Below are 23617 nucleotides of genomic sequence, written 5' to 3' on the forward strand. Positions count from 1 at the left end.
AGTTTTTCTATACTGTGCTCATTTCCTGGGTGTGCTGCTCGTGAATATGTACATGAAAGGTTTCTCAAACTGGTTCAAAACTTGAATTGTAATTTGGGACTTGGGAAAATAAAATCAGACCCCCTTCGACCATATGTTGTGCATGGTATTCACATCTTTTAATTTTTTTTTATGATCAAATTTTTGTAAGTGGTGTCAAAGTAAAAATTGATATATAGATAGTTTTATGCTAAACTGCCCTGTAATAATATCAATAGGCAGTAGGTACATTCATATTGTTCACTGCATATGAATAGTTAATGGGTTAAGGTTCGGCCAGTTCTATAATTTCCAATCATTAGACTGTCAAGTTTTTTTTTTTGGTGTTTCCATTGTGATACTAATCTGAAACAACTTAGCTTTTACTCAAGTCACCGATTCAAACTTGCTTAAATAGTAAATATGTTCTGTCCAAATTTTATAAATTATGTTGTGCTATTTCAGCTCTCCTCAAATCTGACCGAGAATGATGAAATATAACAACTAAATCAAGAAACAAAGTACTCTGAATCCTGAAACTAGAAAACCACCAATGTTGGAGCTTGCATGTTAAGATATACCCAGCTGCTATAATAGGCCATGGATCTTACAGAATAGAATATACTATATGTTTCTGTGTTGTGATATACATCAAAGTGTATCATTTCTGCATGTTATATATAAAGACAACTTGTGTTAGTGTTCGACAAATTGTAAACATTTCAAGATATTTATGATATGCATGCTTCGCCTTTAACATTTTGGAAACAGTATGCATGAAAATTTCAATCTAGTATTAATGAATTGGCAATAGTGGGTTTATGATAGTGGCAACTATCATTTTATTAAATTTTATAACTCGATTGATGCTTAGAAAAGGCAAAGATAAGTTAATGATGATTAATGTCAAAGAAAGTTTTATCCACACCTTTAGTTTGAGTAAGCCTGGCATTTGTGGGTTTCACAATGGCTCTTGAGTTTAAGAGGTTAATACACACGTAAATATTAACTTTTGCCTCACTGGTTTAAGAGTATTAGGGCAATCTCAGTGGGGATTTCACAAATAACTTGACCTACCTACCTAAGGTAGAAATATTTGAGAACATACTACAACTGCAGTATGACTAGCTGTTTGATGAACACCTGTGGCTTTAAGCCATTGGGTTTAATTCATAAGGGAACCCTGAAAAAGTCAGGTAACAAAATTAATAAGATAAACAACCCACTCAAACTCGGGCTTACCTTGGAGAGGGTAGGTGGTACACAACTCCGGAGATATGTGCTTTTTGCTTCGATCAGCAATGGCTCAATGATCTCCAGTCCTCAGAGTTAAGGGACCCGAACTACCAAATTGTTTTAGGCGGTAGCTCCACGTTCTTTTGCAGAAGTTAGGGATGCATCCTGTTGTTTAGACTTTTGGGAGGTTCTCTCAGTTATTCAACCACTCTCTTAGGATTTTTAGTTTTAGTTAGATATTCGGGTTAATAAAACACCAATGCATAATAAACTCTCGAATGTTTTCTTCTATTACGGTTGTCTTGGTCTGCAAGTACCCGCAGGATAATTCAAGAGAAACATTAAATTTTACTCTTTATCAATCGAACAAAACATTGTGAGCATTGTACTTGAACTTTTTAACTTGTGATTAGATAATTGAGCATGTGATTAAGTATTTAAACCAGTGTTTACTTATCTGATTAGATGTTATCTCTTGTTGTGTTTTTGTGAGTTAGAATAGTGATATGCAATAAATTATTTCTATGGTACTTGTTTCTATGTTATGTTTTGTATCATGCTTCACTGTTTATAATTAAGCAAACACATTGCATACTTGTTACATAGTACATCTGCAAAATCATAGTAGTCTCCTACGCAGACTGGTTGTAGTCTGACACAAATTATTTTATTATTTTTCAAGAGAAGAGTAAAAGATTAAGAGCGGTTGCAGGATGGTGTGCAAACTATATGATCTATTGTGTTCTTGGGATGTCAAAAGTTAATTTGGCTATTATTAATTATGTCATTCAATAATTAAGAAACTCTGGCCTAATGTTTTAAACTTTTTATTAGAAATAAAAGGTAATTGCTTTGAGGATTCTTGTGATGCGCCTGAAATGCTTAGCTTGTTTAAATTTGAATATTTCTGTTGCCTGAAAAAAAAATTCTTCAAAAATTTGTGTTAAATTTTGGGGCGTTACAGTATTCAAGATAAAATATAATCATAACGGGATAGTGGAAAGACATAAGGTGAGGTTGGTGGCCAAAGGCTACATACAAACTCAGGGATTAGACTACGAAGAGACATTTGCTCCCGTAGCAAAAATGAACATGACTCGGGTATTGCTTTCAGTTGCATGTAATTTTAATTGGCCATTATTTCAGATGGATGTAAAGAATGCATTTTTACAGAGTGACTTGTAGGAAGAAGTCAATATAAAGATACCGCAAAGGAACCCTTAAGAATTGTCAAATCTCGTTTGTAGACTTAGAAAATCTATTTACGGGTTAAAGCGGTTTCCACAAGCATGGCACTTCAAATTGAGTAAGGCGTTAGAACAAAATAAACTTGTTAGATGCAAGGCTGACAATTCATTGTTTATACGCAGGGATGAAGATCATTTGGTTCTTGTCCTCATATATGTTGATGACTTGATAATCAAATGAAATAATGCTAGCCACATTCAAATGACCAAGAAAATGCTTAAAAAATAATTTGACATTAAAGACCTTGGTAGACTAAGATATTTTCTAGGGATTAAATTTGCTCATTCAAAAAAAGGAATTCTTATGTCTCAGAGAAAATATACTCTGAACTTGCTAAAGGAAACAGGAAAAATAGGCAGCTGGCCCATGGATACTTCACTTGAAAGCAATTTTAGAAACAAAGGCGAGAGTGATGAGCCCATTTCAAATATTACCCGCTATCAAAGACTTGTAGAGAAACTTATTTATTTAATCATGACCAAACCTGACATCACACATGCAATCAGTTTGGTCAGTCAACATATACATAGTTCTTGCAAATCTCACTTAAATATAATAGACATGATTTTGAGATAGTTGAAAAAATCTCCAGGTCAGGGTTTGTGGTACAAGAGGAACAATCATATGGAGATCAGACACTATTCAGATGCAGACTTAGCAGGCAGTATAGATCGCAGATCCACTATGGGATATTGTGTATAGGACATAATCTGGTATCTTAGAGGAGTAAAAGACAAAAAGTGGTATCGAGATCCAGTGCTCCGCTACAACTTAAAAAATTATGTGGATAAAAACATTATTGACTGAGATGGATCTTGTGTTCTCATCACCTATTCCAATATGTACTGTGACAATCAAGTGACAATTCATATTGCAACAAATCCTGTGTTTCATGATAAAATGAAACAAATAGAAATAGACTGCCATTTTGTAAGAGAAAAAGTCAAAAATAAAGAAATTCAGACTCCATATACTCAGAGCTCGAACCAATTGGCTGATGGACTAACCAAAAGTCTGAATAAACAACAACTTGCTATTGCTCTTAGCAAGTGGGGTTGCTACGATGTATACGCCCCACTTGAGGAGGAGTGATGGAAAGCAAGGTGGCTCACCAGGCATCATGGAGGCAGTTAGGAAGCTATGATTTGTTTCCATCTTTATCTGTTTCCATCTTTATCAAAATCTTGCCTTATCTTATTGTTACCTTGTTATTATCCCTTTACTATGTGGAGGATGTTTTTGGTCTCTATAAAATCCTTGTAACACAGTGATAGAAATTAATGAAATCTCAATGAGTGCGTGATTGCCTGGTCATGGATGTAGGATCGTTTGATCCGAGGCACGTTAAATTTGTGTTTCTCTGATACTTTCTTTACTTCATCACACAAGATGCAGGACAAGTGCACGCCACCTAAGCTGGGCCCATGTCCCACATCAAACGTGGGACATGGCTGTTTCATCCTGGATGCGACCAGTACCACTTGTTTGGAAAGGTGGCATTTGGGGGAATTGATTGAAAATGAGTTGGAAGGAACACGTGAAAAATGGATATAGAATGAATTGAAAGAAAATGACTGTTTGGAAGCACCTTGCGAGAGGTTTCAAAATGAACCCGAATCTTTTTCCTAGAAGCATTTGGCAATTATCCCCTTTCTGTGAAGGCATCCAAAATAAGGATTTGGAACGTATTGGCTGGTGTTGATCTCTTTCTTATTTTCTCAATTCCACCTATTCTTCTGTCCCAAACAACCAAATACGAAATCTTGATCCCCCATAATTACCCCGATTTCTACTTCCGAACAGACATGCTCGTGTTGCATCTGTATGACGTAAATAGCATCTTTAGATTGATTGTAACTACGGTAACTATATTAAATTGTCTTGTTTCCAAGACAACTTCAAGAGTGACGACGACGACTCCTTTATGTTTCAGTGATTGAATGAAAAATGTGACTGTAAGGAGAAGGTGCCGACCCCTTCTTTCCAGGTTTGACTCTCATCGAGTGTGCCAGTGAGTTTCATTGGTGGGCTCCATAAGAGCTTGGGGGTCGGTGACCCTACCTGAAGATTGTTCTGATTCGGCCAGGAACTTCGGCTTAAAAAAATTACTAGCAGAGCTTTAATGTCTTATTCATTGGGTGAAACCGCTTATGTAGTGTGGCTCTGATTGGACTGGACCTCGCTTATCGGTGAGAGCTAGTTTTGGTTAGTAGGGCCCGCCCATTCTGTCTGGCCCGCCTGTCAGCTGGTTCTGAAGAATTCATGGGCTGGTAGGCGGAGACCAAAGACAAAAGAAGTTCCATTTCTTCTATGATGTTTCAAAGAAGAAAACACCGTGGCAAATAACTTGTTCTCTATCATACTCAAGAAACATCGATCACCTCCGTGGAGAAGTCTCAAAGCGCTTAAAAATAGTTATTAAATTCTCGGTTCTCTTAGCATTCTAGATGTGATGCAACGAGAACTATTTGATTTTATTGGGTGTTAGCAAAAAATTTGCCAGATTTTATTATCAGGTTATCCACCTTTTTTTTAAGAATTGTATGCTTGGGAGGCTTTGGAATGGAGAACCTTTTTTGGGAGTGCTGCATGCTGTTAACCATCCCCTTCCTAAGAGAGGGTGGTGTATGTTCGCCCCCGATGATTCACTGAATCCCACGTCTGTGTTCGGGGGGTCGAATGAGCGCCACGTATTCATGCACATGGGTCTCGTATTCCCGTGTAAGTTGACATAACTTTGCATCGGACTCTGGTGCTGTTGCAAAGACCTAATCACCCTTACTTGCTTTTCATGCCCTGAAACGACGGTTCGAGAAAATGACAAAAATATCCTCCATTCAAAAGTTGTCAAACGACGGTTCGAGAAGCGGACAAAAAAGTCCTCCATCCAGAAAGTTTGATGTTAACTATTTAAAGTGGAGATGTTCCCTATTCATTAAACTCCTGCGCCATCTGCTGTAACAGTAGCTCCCATTATCAACCCAAACTTTGCCTTCGTCTCCAGTCGAGTTTTCCGCCTTGTTTTTTACCCTGTTTTACAACACATTGTTTCCTTCTCGTGCCTGCCTTGTGTTACAAAATATTCCCGTGTCTTCTCTTCATTTTTGCTGTCGTTAGGCATCATGGAAGAAAGCAATGATGCACAAACATTCCAACCAGTGCCATTAAGGCAACTTGAGTAGCTTTTCATCTCATCATGCTATCGATGAAGAAGGCATGTCGTCTTGTGTGCCATTAAGGCATTGTTTGGTTATTGCAGGTAGATCTAGTTCTTACGATGGTTGGAAAGTTTGATGTTAACTATTTAAAGTGGAGACATTCCCTATCCATTAAACTCCTGCGTCATCTGCTGTAACAGTAGCTCCCATTATCAACCCAAACTTTTCCTTCTTCTCCAGTCGAGTTTTCTGCCTTGCTTTTTACCCTGTTTTACAACACATTGTTGCCTTCTCGTGCCTGTCTTGTGTTACAAAACATTCCCGTGTCTTCTCTTCATTTTTGTTGTCGTTAGGCATCATGGAAGAAAGCAATGATGCACAAACATTCCAACCAGTGCCATTAAGGCAGCATGAGTAGCTTTTCATCTCATCATGCTATCGATGAAGAAGGCATGTCGTGTTGTGTGCCATTAAGGCATTGTTTGTTTATTGCAGGTAGATCTTCTCCTTATGATGGTTGGAAACTTATCGATATTTGTAAGATGCTGGGACTTGTTGACAAGAATGCTTGTTTACAAATGCTAGGAAGGGCCTCTACCCCATCAGGTATCCTACATTGTATGTCAAACCCTTGTATTAGTAACATACTCCCGTTTTTGTGAGACACATTTTTGTTAGTTAATATCGATTTGTTTGCTATTATGCTCAATTTCTTCCTTATCGATTTGTAATTTATTGTGTGATATATTTATCCACCTTTTAGATAATATGGTTTTGTATTGTCGAGTTGTAAGTTATTATGCTGAACTGCCGTATCGATTTTCAATATCTTACAAATCGATTAGTATATCGATTTATTCGATATTATATGTTTTATAATATGTATTTGTAAGATATTTGTACACAGACTTTGAAAACGTGTGCGTGCAGAAACACATCGTTACACGCATTGGGGGTGATTTTTGCATGCATATCGCTGCTCTCTTAGCGACTTCTATTGAACTCGCGTTATAGCCTCGTGGATATAATGAGAGCGTTATCGTCAACACACATGTACGACATGAGTATTCTATTGGCATGGTAAGCGACAACTCGATGCTCATTATAAGCAAACATCAAATCACATACTGTCATTCATTAAATCATTGCTTTGACTTGCTTAACCTTATCGGTATCCGTTGTTACATGCATCCTGATTAAATTGTAGTAAACGTATGTGCTTGCTAACGCAAATTGATATATTGGTTACAAAACATTCCACTATCTTCTATTCTTTTTCATTGTTGTTAGGCATTATGGAAGAAAGCAATGATGCACAAACATTCCAACCAGTGCCATTAAGGCGGCATGAGTAGCTTTCCATCTCATCATGCTATCGAGGAAGAAGGCATGTCGTGTTGTGTGCCATTAAGGCATTGTTTGTTTATTGCAGGTAGATCTTCTCCTTACGATGGTTGGAAACTTACCGATATTTGTAAGACGCTGGGACGTGTTGACAAGAATGCTTGTTTACAAATGCTAGGAAGGGCCTCTACCCCATCAGGTATCTTATATTCACTCATTATATGTATTGTATGTCAAACCCCTGTATTAGTAGCAGACTCCCATTTTTGTGAGACACATTTTTGCTAGTTAATATCGATTTGTTCGCTATTTTGCTGCAAACACAAATTGATATATTGCTTAAAACATTGTTGAGCTTATCATCAGGTTGTAATGAAGATGATGTAGCTCAATCAATGGAAAGATCTGGAGAATTGAATATCTGTACTAATAACGCAATTGAAGAATTGAACATCTGCATTAACAATGCACATGAAAAGAATGGTGCAGGCATTAGACCCACTATTGACTTGAATGTTCTAGTAGAAGAAATATAATTCAATAGTGAGGTAGACTACGATTATTCCAGTTTAGGCACCGGTAATGTACATGGAAGTACACTTGACTTGAATGTTCCAGCAGAAGAAATGCAAGTCAATAATGAGGTAGATTTTGATGTCAGTACACACAATAAAAGCGTAGGAACTGGGAATTCACATGGAATTACACTTGACTCTGTTCCCATAGAAGGAATGCAGTTTAATAATGAGGAAGCTGCATATAAATTTTACAATGATTATGCCTTAAAAGTTGACTTCAGTGTTAGAAGGTTTTCTTGGTCAAAAAATGCAAAGGGTGTCTTGGTTAGAAAGACATATGTTTGTTCTAAGCAAGGTTGAAAGAAATCAATGGGAAATCCAACAAGGAGCATGCCAGAATCAAGATGTGGATGTCAAGCGAGAATGGTTTTGAGAAGACATCTGAATGGGAAATTTGTCGTGCGCACTTTAATCAGTGATCATAATCATGATTTATCTGCATCATTTATGACTCCTATGCTAAGGTCACATCGCAAAGTAACTGTAGCGCATGCTGCAATGGCTGAAATAGCCGATAGCGCCGGCATTACACCAAGGAAGACATACAATTTGTTTACCCGCATAGATGGTGGTCGCGAAAATGTGTCATTCACACCTTTGGATCTAAGAAACCACTTGAGAAGGAAGAGGACAAATAACATGAAGAACGGAGAAATATGTTCTTTGGTTCATTACTTACAGAATAAATCAAGCAATAAACATGGTTTCTTTAGTGCAATGCAAGTGGACGAAGATGGATATGCTGTGAATATGTTTTGGGCAGATTCAAAGTCAAGAGTAGATTATGAATGCTTCAATGATGTGCTTGTGTTTGATACCATAGTAAAGATTAATACTGAACAGTGGCCATTTACGCAGTTTGTCGGAGTGAACCATCACACATAGAGTTGTATATTAGGCGGTGCATTTTTGTATGACCAGACCAAGCAAAGCTTTGAGTGGTTGTTTAGAGTATTTACACAGACAATGAATGGGAAGCATCCTGAAACTGTACTTACAGATGGTGATCACGCAATTACGGCTGCAGTGCTTCAGGTGTGGCCAGATGCACATCATCGCCTATTGATGTCTTCTTTTAAATCGTTGTAATTTTGAAAAGATTTTTATATGAAAAACATGTGAAAACCAGACATCAAATAATAAAAACCGGTTCTCACTAGTGGATGAGACCGGGTCGAACTCAGGGAACGGGAATATTTTGTATTCAAGCACACAATTCTAAACTATTCTTTATTGATGAATTATTGAAATGTAAAATGTTTAAGAAAAGTAAAAACAACTAGCTATTACAACAAATGAATACCCTTCGCAGAGGGCGTAAAGTGCAATATTTACAAACCCAATTAAAATTCTAATTCTAAAGTAAAAAGTAAAAAGAAACTCTACTCTTTGCTTTCTCGTTTCACGTAATCGCTTCAACTCCACTCCTTCGTTATCCTGCACAAATTCAATGAACACGAGCAGTACCAGAGATAGAAATAGAAATCTATATTGAATTAGCTAATTCTTAAAAACACTGAAGGATATTAACAAAAGACTTCAATGACAATTAAAACTACATTAACTAACACAATTAACTAAATTTCAATTTACTCAAACTAAACTTTATGAAATCTATTTATTTCAATTAACGAACAGTGAAGACAATTAATCACTAACACTTTATTAACAAACTATACACTTACACTATTGAAAAACACAAATACCAAAATTGAAAGCATTAAAAATCAAGAAATGTAAACATCAAGGAATGCCTAATGAAGAACAGAAATTCAGGTAGATATTCAATATCTCTCAGACTGAAAATTCATGATATATTTGATCGGATTCTTATAGAATTCAGTCATTTACTTCAGAAATCCGATATTCACTTGCTGGATTTTAATTGCTCATGCATCAGATGTAATGAAGCAGCTTAATCTTCTTTTCTTCAGATGGATATCAAATTGCTTTCTGATGGACCGTAGCAGAGTATTTCAGAACAAGCAAGAGCTTCCGGCAATAAAGAGTAACTCAGGCCATTTCACCGTGAATCTTGACAGAAGATCACGATTCTTCAATTTGTACAAAGCATTCCAGCAACTAGTTGCTGGATCAAGGCTTCCTCAGTACTTATCAGATATGAATTAGAACAGAAATTCAGTTCATTGATCAAATGATAATGAACCAGAGATCTTTGATAGCTGCCGAAGATTTCAAAACAAAAAGTTCACCGGATAACATTGTGATCGATCCAGATGATCGATCTTTAGAACAAATCTTTTTTGTTCTTTTTTCTTTTTTTTTCTTTTTCGATATACAGAAATTAATCCACTGAATCTAGATCAAGATTTTGATCAGATCAGCAACTTATTCATCAGAACAAGTATTCCGGCAGAATACCTGTTGATCGCCGGATTCCTTCACAGATTTTTTTTCCTTTTTATGTTTTCTTTCTTTCTTTTTTTTTCCAAATTGAAATTCAAACATTATGCAGATTATCATTCAGAAAGAAAGAAAAAAAAAATGAAGAAGAAGAAGATGAAGAGGAACTGAAGAAGAAGAAGAAGAATAAGAATGGAGTACTTACCGTAACTGAAGGATTAGGGGAAGAAGTGGCCGGCCTCCTCCCGTACGCCGCTACCGGACTGAGATGCCTCCACCGGCGAAAGAAATCAGAGGAATAGTGAAAAGAGAAAGAAGAGGGAAGAAAAACCGATGGTGGAGAAGGGAAAGAAGAGAAGCACTACAAGAAAATTGTTAATTAGCGACGGAAATTAGCGACGGATGTTTTCCGTCGCTAATTAGCGACAGATTAGCTAGAGATAGAATCTGTAGCTAATTCGTGACGGATTAGCGAGGAAACAACTTTTATCGCTAATCTGTCGCTACTTAGCGACGGATTAGCGACTGCAATTTTTCTCGCTAATTTTTATTACAAGAACACCATTTTAGCGATGGATTTAGAGAGGGAACTCTGTCGTCGCTAATCCGTCGCTAATTAGCGACGGCGTAGCGACAGAATATATTCTGTCACTTTTTTGTATTTTGATTTAGCGACGGCTTAGCGACGGAAACATTCCGTCGCTAAGCCGTCGCTAAATGTCGCGTAAATCCCTAATCCCATCCATCTTTCTCTTTTTCCTGTTTCGCTGTATTGCTCCCGCCCGCCGCCCTCTCCCTCCCGCCGCCCGTAGGCTCTCGCCACCGTCCGGCCGCCGCCGCTGTCCAGCCGCCGCTCCCCGTCCACCGCTCGCCAGCCGGCGCTCGCCAGCTGCCGCTCCTCGTCAACCTCCCGCCACCGCCCGGCGATGCGCAGGTAATCACTTCTTCTTCTTCTTCTTCTTCTTCTTCTTCTTCTTCTTCTTCTTCTTCTTCTTCACGCTATACGCCCCGGCGATGGCCGATGGGGTTGAGCCCGGGCTATCGGCGGCGAACCTCGCCTGAGCTTGCCTTGCCTCAAGCTCATGGCCTGAGGTGAGGCTTCGCCTGAGCCGGGCTTGCCTCAGGCTCATAGCCTGAGGTGAGTCCTCGCTTGAGCCAGCCTCATGCTCAAGCCATAAGGTGTGCTCGTTGAGGCCAGGGTCGAGCCCTCGCCTGGGCCAGGTTCACGTCTGAGCCTCCCCTGAGGTGAGCTCACCTCACGTCTGAGCCTCCCATGTGGTGAACAGCAATAGACAACAAAGATGTACTCTGCTCTAGAAAAAGCAAGCTCAAGAGAAGCTTACAGTAAATGAATCTCCAGGCAACAAACAGAGAAAACAAGAGAGAGAGAGAAGCTAGACATAGATACCCGAAGCTTCTTGCTACCTGAGAAAGCTCCCTTCAAGCAAGCAACTCTTTGCTCAAAACCCACTTCTCTGCTTCTGCTTCTCATATCCATTTCATTTCCTGGTAAGTGGTAACTATGTAGCTAGATAAAATTCAGAATTCCTAGTCCCGCATCAGAATAAGCCAACAAAACATGGCAGATGAGAAACTCTTCTCATCAACATGAGAACAAGAGAAGGGAAAGAAGCCAGAACAAATATTTGAGCAGGATTTCCTCGTTTCAAATTAAGTAAGGAAGAGAAACATTTTCCAGAGACATGAATTGATAAATTTGTTGTGTGAATCATTGAGAAGATTGCACTTGAGCAGTGAATCAGAACAAGAAAATAAAATAGAATGGAGACAAGGAGTTTACAGGAATTAGTAGAACTAACATGCAAAACTGGGATTTCCAAAATAAGGAGCTAGAAGGTTTAACACTCTCGGTTTGGTATGCATTCCATGTTCAATGAATGTAACTTGTGGAAGAGGAGAGGATAGCACTCTGAGCAATATTTCCACAAAAGACAACATGAAAAGATCTACCAGTGAAGCTATTCCACAAAAGTGGATAGTTTATTTTTTCTTCAATAAAAAGCAAACCTTGGCATATTTTAAAAATTCCAGAAACCGTGGTTAGATATTATTGTTTCTTTTCTTTTCTCTATCTTGTTTTTTGGGTAGTCAAGCTGGTGATAGCCTTTGCAGGATTTGTACCTGAGTGCCCACCATTGCAGATAGTGCAACCTCGACATCTTCGGCCCTAATGAATACAGTTAACAATAAAATGACTATTAAAAAGAAAAAGCTAACAATGAAAAAGTATAGCAGGCTCCAGGCAACACTGGAAGACTGTGTATTGTCATCTAACAACCTGACTTCATCGCATTTCATCATTAGATATATCATCAACAATTTAGTTGTTTTTTGCATTGCATAAGTGTTTGTGTTTCCCTAATTAGCTTCAATATTCATTTTAACACAGTGTTTTTTGCAGATTTCTCAACGGAACTCGCTTGTGCCCCGCCACCCGTGGTAAGTAAGTGACAAAAAAAATGCAAACCGGGTAAATACCCGTGGTGAGTAAGTGATGCAAGCACATCACATGTTATTTAATTTATTGAATGTAACACTTTATTGTTCACACACTCACTTAGTTGTTGATATCTAGGACTGCTTTGTTGGAGTTCGGAGATCATGCTGAGCATGATTTTAATGTATGAGAATAGAAGTGTTCTTATTTTTGGAGTACGGAGTCCATGCTATGCATGGTAGTAGTTAGTGGGATATTGAAGTGTGTTTGCTGCAGGTACATGTTTGACATTTGTTTGATATGAATTATTTCGATGTATTGCAATGTTTGATGTGATTGTATCCATGCTTACATGTAGTTACTTTCAATTTGATTATGTCTTCCATGTGAAATTATATACTGAAAGCATGCTTCAAATTAATGTATCGTGTCATGAATAGTTTGCACATGAAAATATTAAGTTATCAATGCATGCATCATAATTCTTGTGATTGTATGACATCATATATTGCATGATAAATTTGATATTTTCTTCATCATAGCATTCTGATGGTTCTCTTTTAACTGGTTAGGATACTATTCGTAACATCATACGACAGAATGACTGCAAACCGTGAATGGATGTACCGTAGGATAGTGGACAATGAGTTATCGCATGAATATATGGATGGTGTCGATAGTTTTATTGAATTTGCAACGGCAAGTGTCAGTACGGTAGATCCCACAGGTCGGATTAGGTGTCCCTGCAAGATTTGTAAGAATAATCGATTTGTAGAACCTCATGGCGTTAGACATCACCTATACAGGAAGGGTTTTGTGAGTGATTATCAGAACTGGACGTTTCATGGAGAAGAATTTAGAAACGATTTTGTGGTGATGATGTACGCGAGATCATTAATGAATCACTGAATAACTACTTTCAATACATCGTCGCCCCCTTTCTCCGAAATGAGATCAAGGCCGCTGTTCAGGATAGGGGATCTTCGATTCCAGGTCCCTCTCAGGTATAATCACATATTCATTTTTTTGACTGCCTTAGAGCACATATGAGCATGCTATATTCACATATTCAATTTTTTGACTGCCTTAGCACACATACGAGCATGATCGAATCACATATATAGTTTTTTGCCTGCCTTAAAGCACATCTGAGCATGGTAGAATCACATATAGAGTTTTTTTAGATGCCTTAGAACACATATGAACATGCTACAATCACATATTCAATTTTTTGACTGCCTTAGAACACATATGAACGTGTTATATATCATTTATGATAGAATCACATATAAAATTTTTGGCTTTGCCTGCCTTAGAGCACATATGAGCATGCTATATTCACATATTCAATTTTTTTACTGCCTTAGCACACATATGAGCATGATAGAATTACATATATATATATATAACTTTTTGTCTGCCTTAGAGCACATATGAGCATGATAGAATCACATATAAAGTTTTTTTGACTGCATTATAACACATATGAGCATGCTATAATCACATATTCAGTTTTTTGACTGCCTAAGAACACATATGAGCATATTATAATCACATATTCAGTTTTTTGACTGCCTTAGCACACATATGAGCATGCTATAATAACATATAGAGTTTTTTTACTGCCTTAGAACACATATGAACATGTTATATATCATTTATGATAGAATCACATATAAAATTTTTGGCTTTGCCTGCCTTAGAGCACATATGAGCATGCTATATTCACATATTCAATTTTTTTACTGCCTTAGCACACATACGAGCATGATCGAATCACATATATAGTTTTTTGCTTGCCTTAAAGCACATCTGAGCATGATAGAATCACATATAGAGTTTTTTTAGATGCCTTAGAACACATATGAACATGCTATAATCACATATTCAATTTTTTGACTGCCTTAGAGCACATATGAGCATGATAGAATCACATATAGAGTTTTTTTATTGCCTTAGATCACACATGAGCACATGATAGAATCACATATAGTGTGTAATTTATTTCATTATATTTTGTTTATCAATACTGACTGTTCTTTTCTTGTGTAGGCTGCTAGCGATAATCAGGGTAGTGGAGCTGAAGGGACAGATAAAGACAATGAACAAGAAGACGCACAAAATCTTGGCGATGATTAGAGGACTGTGTTGAAGAAGTTCTATTTTTTTTATTTTTCCTAATTGTAATTGTTGAATTGTAAATAATTAAACTTCTTAATTTTAAGGTGGAACGATTAATTGTTGTAGATTCTTGTTATATGAATTTTTTTGTGTGGTTTGTTTTTTATTTACAGGAAATATAAATTGTACAAGAAATAGAAATTGTACAGTTCCCGGTAATTAATTTTCAAATAAATTTTTTTAAATTTTTTTCGTGTTTGCGACGGATTAGCGACGGAACCACCCGTCGCTATTCATATTAATCTAGTGACAGCGTAGCGACAGAATTAAATCCGTCGCCAAGCGGTGGTCGACGTTGAGTACCGGCGGATTGGCGACGGAATATAGCGCTCGTTATTCCGTCGCAATTAGCGACGGATCTGGCGACGGAATAATTCCGTCGCCAGTTAGCGTCGAAATATTCGCGACGTAAGCATACTGTCGCCTCATTGTCGCTAACCATGTTAGCGACGGATTAGCGACGGAATGTGGTCGTCGCTAATCTATTGCTTTGTTGTAGTGAAATAAGAGAGGGAAAAGGGGTTTTGGCACAGGAAGGGGGAGACAAGTTATTTTTTGTTTCTTTCTTGGTTTTAAAGAAGCAAACCTTTCAAACCGGCTGGAACCGGTTTGAAACCGATTTTTTTTTTCAGTTTTTTAAAAAAACCGCAAACCGGTTCCAGCCGGTTTGCTATTATTTTTTTTTCAGTTTTTTAAAAATCAAAAACCAAACCGTGTAAACCGGTTTGTTAGAAATTTTTTCAAAAAGTTACAAACAAAACTTTTTTTATTTATAAAGAAAATAAAACTATTCTACTAATTTTTTTTCTTCTTTTCTAAAAAAACAAATACTTAAAATGAATATAAAACTATTTTTCTCTATTTTTTTATTTTTTATTTTTAATAAAAACTAAAACCAAACTACAAAAACTAAAATAGGCATAAAAATGTAAAATAAAACTATTTTTCATGCATTTTCTATTTTTAAATCATTTTAGCACATTTACTCGAAAACTAACATAAAATTGGGTTTTTTAAACATTATTTTATAAAATCATGCATATTTAAATGTTAATTAACCCTGATTTATATGCATGATCAAATACCCCCATGCTTATGTTTTGCTAGTCCTCGAGCAAACTAGAAAAGTGCATGAAATCAAACTATCACCTAACTCACTTTCGTAGGAATCACGGTTGCATTTAGCTCATGCAACAAGCCCTTTCAACCCCTAGGTTACCCCAGTGGACGAGTAAGGTCTCGTGAGGGTTTGCAGTGATGCTACCCACAAACATCTCTGTCATGTATGCATAATATTACACATCCTCACAATCAGTAGGTAATTAAAGACTTTGTTTTCACAAATATTTCCTGTTATTTCAAAATCAAAACATAATTAGTCTTTTATATACCACCACAGAAAAAGAATTTCTTTCACTTTTCTAAATATCACAATTATTTATGTTTTATTCTTAGAAAATCCAATAAAAACAGATTATTATTTACTTATCCTCACTCATATGTTTTCTACACAGGTTTTCTCAATCACACTTCTAAGCACTGAACTTTTCTCTCTTTTTCAGCTCTTTTCTCGATTTTTTCATTTTTTCACGCTTTTTCTTTTTGCGTACTTATTCTTCTCTTATAGCTTGCGTGTGGTCTGCTTTTATGCCTTGTGCAATGTTAATATCTTCTATACTTTTTCAATACATACCAAAAGATATCAACTAAGACATAAAAGTGACTTCCTTCATTCACCTTTATAACATGAGAGTCAAACATTTCAACTTGTATCTGTTCTCAGTTACTTAGGATCACGAAGTTTTCCACTCTCCTTTTCGAAAATGGAATTAAAAGTTTCAACTTACATCTAAGTTCCATCTACTAAGGATTGTGGAATTATCCAAACAACCTAACGCATGCTATTTTTTTTTTCTTTTGAGCTCATTTTTTTACACTTTTGTTCATTTGCTTAGTTTTTCAAAAATAGAACTGTGCATATTCATATTTGTGATTCAAAATAAATTCTAACATGTATCTATCATCATTTCTTTGAAATCCGCATAAACAAACATAATTTTTAGATCTATGTCAGAAACAATTTTTCGTGGGGCTTAAAAATCCTCTAAAAACATCAGATTTGAAATAACATTCATATAAGTTCAAACTCTTTCTTTAAAAATCTACTTTTCATGAGAAATGTGTAAACGTAAACAAAAATATCAAGGTGTGCACTCTACACCCTCCCCCATGCTTGAATGACACTGTCCCAGTGACACTCCCCCATGCTTATATGAAACTACATGAATGCACATGAGAGAAAATAAATGAGGGAAAAGAGTAGAATGACCTGACATGAATTAAAAATACACGTTCTATGAATGTAATGAATGCAATGTATACATGACAAAACATAAAACTCATGAATGAAAGAAAAAGAATATGAAAAACTCATGAAAAAGTAAGAACAAAATAAAATCTATAAATTCTAAGCAAATCTAATAATATACAAGATATGGGTTGCCTCCCATAAAGCGCTAAGTTTCACGTCCCCAGCCAGACGGATCCCTGGAAAACCCTTCATCGTCCATGAGATCAATGGACATGAAGTGAGACTCAACCGGGCTCTATAAAGAAAAGAGTGTCATCTGTGACACTACGCATTGTGTTTCCATCCCGTCTACCTCTAACTGTAGTATCAAAACTCTCTCGACGTGAAGAATAGAGATTAGTCTCATCTGAGAGACTGGTCAAGAAATGAGAGTCTAGGACCGACCGATTATCAATGAATGCAACTTCAGACAAGTGGTGAATATGATCTGGCTTGACTTGGTCAAGCACCTTCTGCATTTGAATCTCTTGCTTACTAAAAATTGGTGATCCTAAAGGCTGAGAAAATGGGGCTCTATATGATGATAATGCATGCTGTAGGTAAGGCCCCTTCTGTTGAGGTATCATGGAGCTCGACTCGTCAGTAGAAATGATATGGGGTTCATGAGTCGATTCCTGAATGGGGTGACACGCCTTCTCATACTGAAGGGATGTAATAGATTAGACTTTCTCATGATGTGAATCGGTGGGTTGCAAGTCAAATGATATGGAATCCTCTCCCTTTGAGACAACAGACTGACTATGAAGGTTCCCTTGGCTTTGCCTACTCAAGGTCTCAACCAACTGTCCCATTTGAGTCTCTAGCTTGGCTATTGACTGCGTATGGGAGCTCAAAACTTGTAATATCCTATCTTTGAAGGATTGACTAAATGAAGGCTCATGAGGATGGGGTTGAGTATAAAGAGGTTGGGCTGAGGAATGAACCTGTGGAAAAATGGGATGCGAGTATCCTTGTGAAGGGTTACTGGGTCTATACTGTGTTTGGGAGGGCTGATGGGATAGAGGAATGGATTGGTTTCGCCAACCTGGGGTATATGATGGTGTAAATGAATCGGGCATGGTTTTAGCGAAACCTTGGGCAGCATTCACCTGCTCCTGAACGAATTCAGGATATAATGGTGCTGCCGGACAATCTGAAACACAGTGTGCAGGGCTAGCACATAGCTCGCACACTCTTTCTACTGGATTTCTCGAGGAATTGGCTAGGATTTGATCTAACTTCCTAGTCAACTGGTCAACCTTGGTACGCAATTCTAACTCGGACCTAACTTCGGAAATCCCAACTTTCCTAGGACCACTAGACACAGGTGTAGTCCTATCGAGCCGTGAAGACAAGGTATGATGCATCATGTTTTCACTTAAGGTCTCGAATAGAGACCACGCCTCGTCCTCACTCTTGAGCATAAAAGTGCCCCCACAAGACAAATCAATCATTTGACGATGCTTCTCAGTAAGCCCATCATAAAAATACTGCACCAATTGCCAACGAGGCACCTGGTGATGGGGACACTTGCGGAGAAGATCTTTCAATCTCTCCCAAGACTCGTGAAACTGTTCTCCCTCAATTTGAGAAAAACTGGTTATAGCTTTACGAAACTGGTTTGTCTTACCAATTGGGAAATATTTTTTTAAAAATTCTTTTTGCATTCCTTCCCAAGTAGTAATACGAACCGTCTCAAGAGATTTTAGCCAGTGCTTGGCTTTATCTTTGAGAGAGAACGAAAACAAGGTTAACCGCATAGCATCTTCTCCAAAATTATTGATTCGCACAGTCGAGCAAATCTCAAGGAATTCATCGAGATGACGATATGGGTCCTCGTTGCTAAGGCCATAAAACGAAGGTAACATTTGAATCACACTGGCCTTAATCTCAAAATGGCTCGCTCCTACATCAGGTCTCGTGATGCAGGAGGCGGGAGTATACGTATTTGGCATGAAGTACTCCCTCAAAGGACGGATCAATTGATGATCGTCAGCCATTGCGTACACCTTAGAGTAGACCGGTGTAGCACACGTCCTAACTTTGGGTTTTCTATCTAACGCACTAAGCGGCCAAACCACGCAAACCACAAAGCGAATAAACTAAAAACAACAAAAACTAAACAAACACCACGCAGTTACACATAACAGGGATTATGCAAAGAAATATGAAATCTATGTGTACGGTACCAATCGTACACAGTCACCTCTAAGGGGGTCCTAGTAGGTGGGCTGTGCAGAAAAATAAGCTCTTCTCTAAGATATCAACATACGTGGTTCTAAACCTAAATGCAACACAAACACTAGGCAATAAAGTGAATACTAATATTACGTCGTTCCCCGGCAACAGCGCCAAAAATTTGATGTCTTCTTTTAAATCGTTGTATTTTGAAAAGATTTTTATATGAAAAACATGTGAAAACCAGACATCAAATAATAAAAACCGGTTCTCACTAGTGGATGAGACCGGGTCGAACTCAGGGAACGAGAATATTTTGTATTCAAGCAGACAATTCTAAACTATTCTTTATTGCTGAATTATTGAAATGTAAAATGTTTAAGAAAAGTAAAAACAACTAGCTATTACAACAAATGAATACCCTTCGCAGAGGGCGTAAAGTGCAATATTTACAAACCCAATTAAAATTCTAATTCTAAAGTAAAAAGTAAAAAGAAACTCTACTCTTCGCTTTCTCGTTTCACGTAATCGCTTCAACTCCACTCCTTCGTTATCCTGCACAAATTCAATGAACACGAGCAGTACCAGAGATAGAAATAGAAATCTATATTGAATTAGCTAATTCTTAAAAACACTGAAGGATATTAACAAAAGACTTCAATGACAATTAAAACTACATTAACTAACACAATTAACTAAATTTCAATTTACTCAAACTAAACTTTATGAAATCTATTTATTTCAATTAACGAACAGTGAAGACAATTAATCACTAACACTTTATTAACAAACTATACACTTACACTATTGAAAAACACAAATACCAAAATTGAAAGCATTAAAAATCAAGAAATGTAAACATCAAGGAATGCCTAATGAAGAACAGAAATTCAGGTAGATATTCAATATCTCTCAGACTGAAAATTCACGATATATTTGATCGGATTCTTATAGAATTCAGCCATTTACTTCAGAAATCCGATATTCACTTGCTGGATTTTAATTGCTCATGCATCAGATGTAATGAAGCAACTTAATCTTCTTTTCTTCAGATGGATATCAAATTGCTTTCTGATGGACCGTAGCAGAGTATTTCAGAACAAGCAAGAGCTTCCGGCAATAAAGAGTAACTCAGGCCATTTCACCGTGAATCTTGACAGAAGATCACGATTCTTCAATTTGTACAAAGCATTCCAGCAACTAGTTGCTGGATCAAGGCTTCCTCAGTACTTATCAGATATGAATTAGAACAGAAATTCAGTTCATTGATCAAATGATAATGAACCAGAGATCTTTGATAGCTGCCGGAGATTTCAGAACAAAAAGTTCACCGGATAACATTGTGATCGATCCAGATGATCGATACTTCTTTAGAACAAATCTTTTTTTTTTTCTTTTTCGATATACAGAAATTAATCCACTGAATCTAGATCAAGATTTTGATCAGATCAGCAACTTATTCATCAGAACAAGTATTCCGGCAGAATACCTGTTGATAGCCGAATTCCTTCATAGATTTTTTTTCATTTTTATGTTTTTTTTTTTCCAAATTGAAATTCAAACATTATGCAGATTATCATTCAGAAAGAAAGAAAAAAAAAATGAAGAAGAAGAAGAAGAAGATGAAGAGGAACTGAAGAAGAAGAACAAGAATAAGAATAAGAATGGAGTACTTACCGTAACTGAAGGATTAGGGAAAGAAGTGGCCGGCCTCCTCCCGTACGCCGCTACCGGACTGAGATGCCTCCACCGGCGAAAGAAATCAGAGGAATAGTGAGAAGAGAAAGAAGAGGGAAGAAAACCCGATGGTGGAGAAGGGAAAGAAGAGAAGTAAGAGAGGGAAAAGGGGTTTTGGCGCAGGAAGGGGGAGACAAGTTATTTTTCGTTTCTTTCTTGGTTTTAAAGAAGCAAACCTTTCAAACCGGCTGGAACCGGTTTGAAACCGATTTTTTTTTTTCATTTTTTTAAAAAAACCGCAAACCGGTTCCAGCCGGTTTGCTATTATTTTTTTTTTAGTTTTTTAAAAATAAAAAACCAAACCGTGTAAACCGGTTTGTTAGAAATTTTTTCAAAAAGTTACAAACAAAACTTTTTTTATTTATAAAGAAAATAAAACTATTCTACTAATTTTTTTTCTTCTTTTCTAAAAAAACAAATACTTAAAATGAATATAAAACTATTTTTCTCTATTTTTTTATTTTTTATTTTTAATAAAAACTAAAACCAAACTACAAAAACTAAAATAGGCATAAAAATGTAAAATAAAACTATTTTTCATGCATTTTCTATTTTTAAATCATTTTAGCACATTTACTCGAAAACTAACATAAAATTGGGTTTTTGAAACATTATTTTATAAAATCATGCATATGTAAATGTTAATTAACCCTGATTTATATGCATGATCACCTATGTTTGTGGCATATCTTTCAAAATGCAGCAAAGAACATAGGACACATATTTAATCAGAATACAGGGTTTGACAAAAAGTTTACAAGGTGTGTACTTCATAGCGTAGACGAGGTCACCTTTAAGTCAGATTGGGAGCAAATGATTAAGACATACGACCTTATTGACTGTCTGTGATTACAAAATTTATATGCAAAAAAAGAGAAGTTGACATTGGCATATGGAAGACAATACTTTTGTGCAGGTATGATAAGCACACAAAGAGCTGAATCTATGCATGCCACGTTGAAGAAAACCCTGTATTCATGTTTAACAATGTTTCATTTCATGGAACAATATGAATTATTTGTAGATGGTCTAAGACAGATTGAGCTTGAACAAGACGTGAAATGCTTCAATACACGACCTCTAACTTTTGGCATGAAGATATTGAGGCGACCTGCAACTCTGTATACACTAACTGTGTTTGAATGAATCAAGAAAGAGGTGTTACATGTCATGAATTGCAAAATAGAAGAACTCGTGCAAACCGATAATATGCACAAATACCATATTTTATGGTAGGGCGAAAAGCATCACGAAAGGCAAGAAGCACATGTCACGTACAATGTTGACAACGGAAGAGTTGCATGTTCGTGCAAAATGTATGAATTCAAAGGTATTCTATGCTGTCATGCATTAAAGGCACTCAATCAAGAGAAGATACAAGAAATACCTGAGTCTTACGTAATGCGAAGATGAAAGAGACACGCAAAGATTGAAATGCTCGTTATGGACAATGTGAGCAAATCTGGTGTTGACGAGAAGTGCCGCATAGCCTCTCGTTAGCAACAACTGTGTAGGTCATTCATGCATGTTGCAGATTTGGCATCGAGAAGTGAAGAAGGCTATGTATGTGTGAGAAAAGCTGCAATGCAGTTACTTGAAAACGTGGAGTTAATTCACCTTAAGTCTGTTGCAGTGAATGAATACCAGCCGAAGATAATGGGAACGAACAACGTAGGTGAAGATCATGTTTCTCTTGACACTCCTGAGAAGTTGCGCCGAAGCGTAAACATTATCTTCAACAAGTCAGTAGTGAACGTTGTTGATTATGATAGACATATTCATGAAACGAAGGGCATCAAAAGAAAACCTGCCTCTGATCGCAGTCGTCGGAGGGCAAAGGGTGCACTAGAATTGGTTGGCAAGAAAAAGACTAAGAAACAACCAACCTGTAATAAAAAACAACAAAGCCCTTCGAATGAACATATATGTAAGACATTATATTGCTTCCCATTACGTGAAGCTTGTCAATATCTAACTCGTGTAATGTCCAACATGCAGCAATACCCTACAGAAGTACCAGCAAACGTTGAAATCTCCATTCCTCCCAACCAAATTTCCTGCAACGATCGCTTGAGTTTTACAAGTCTTTTGGTATGTAATCAATGTTGTGAGGAGGTATGCTTTTGTTGTGAAACTTAATACAGTGTCTTATATTTTCTCTTTCATGACAGGCTCTGATGCATTCGACAGATAGGTATGGGACGCAGGAATCCTGTGTGTGCTATTAATGTAGTTGTCATGCATCTTTACATGACCCGAAGTCAACAATGTCGGATTTGTTAAGAGTTTATAGCGATTTGTCATTGACGACTTGCGGTCTATTGTTGGGTTTGCTTAAATCGAGAGATAGCAATTTGTGGCTTCCGCTGGAAGTCGATTCTTGACATCACTGAACGACGATTTGTGGTTATCGTTGAATAGCGATTTGTGGCATCGCATCATAGTGATTTGAGGGTATTGTTCGAATGTCAAGCTAAGCAGGCTGAGAAAGGTTGTTCAAGTAAGTTTTTTTGTGGCATTGATAAAGGTTGCAATTCATTTTATGATCTGAGTAAGCTATCACCGCGTAGGTGATAGCCTACTTAGATCATAAAATGAAGCGCAACCTTGATCAATGCCCCAAAAAACCTTGAACAACGTTTCTCATCCCGCTTAGATTGACAGTCGAACAATACCCTCAAATCACTATGCTGCGATGCCACAAATCACTATTCAACGATAACCACAAATCGCCTTTCAGTGATGTCAGGAATCGACTTCCACAATT

Source organism: Nuphar pumila, chromosome 6, assembly GCF_984573655.1.
Source record: "Nuphar pumila chromosome 6, dmNupPumi1.hap1.1, whole genome shotgun sequence".
Lineage (NCBI taxonomy): Eukaryota > Viridiplantae > Streptophyta > Magnoliopsida > Nymphaeales > Nymphaeaceae > Nuphar > Nuphar pumila.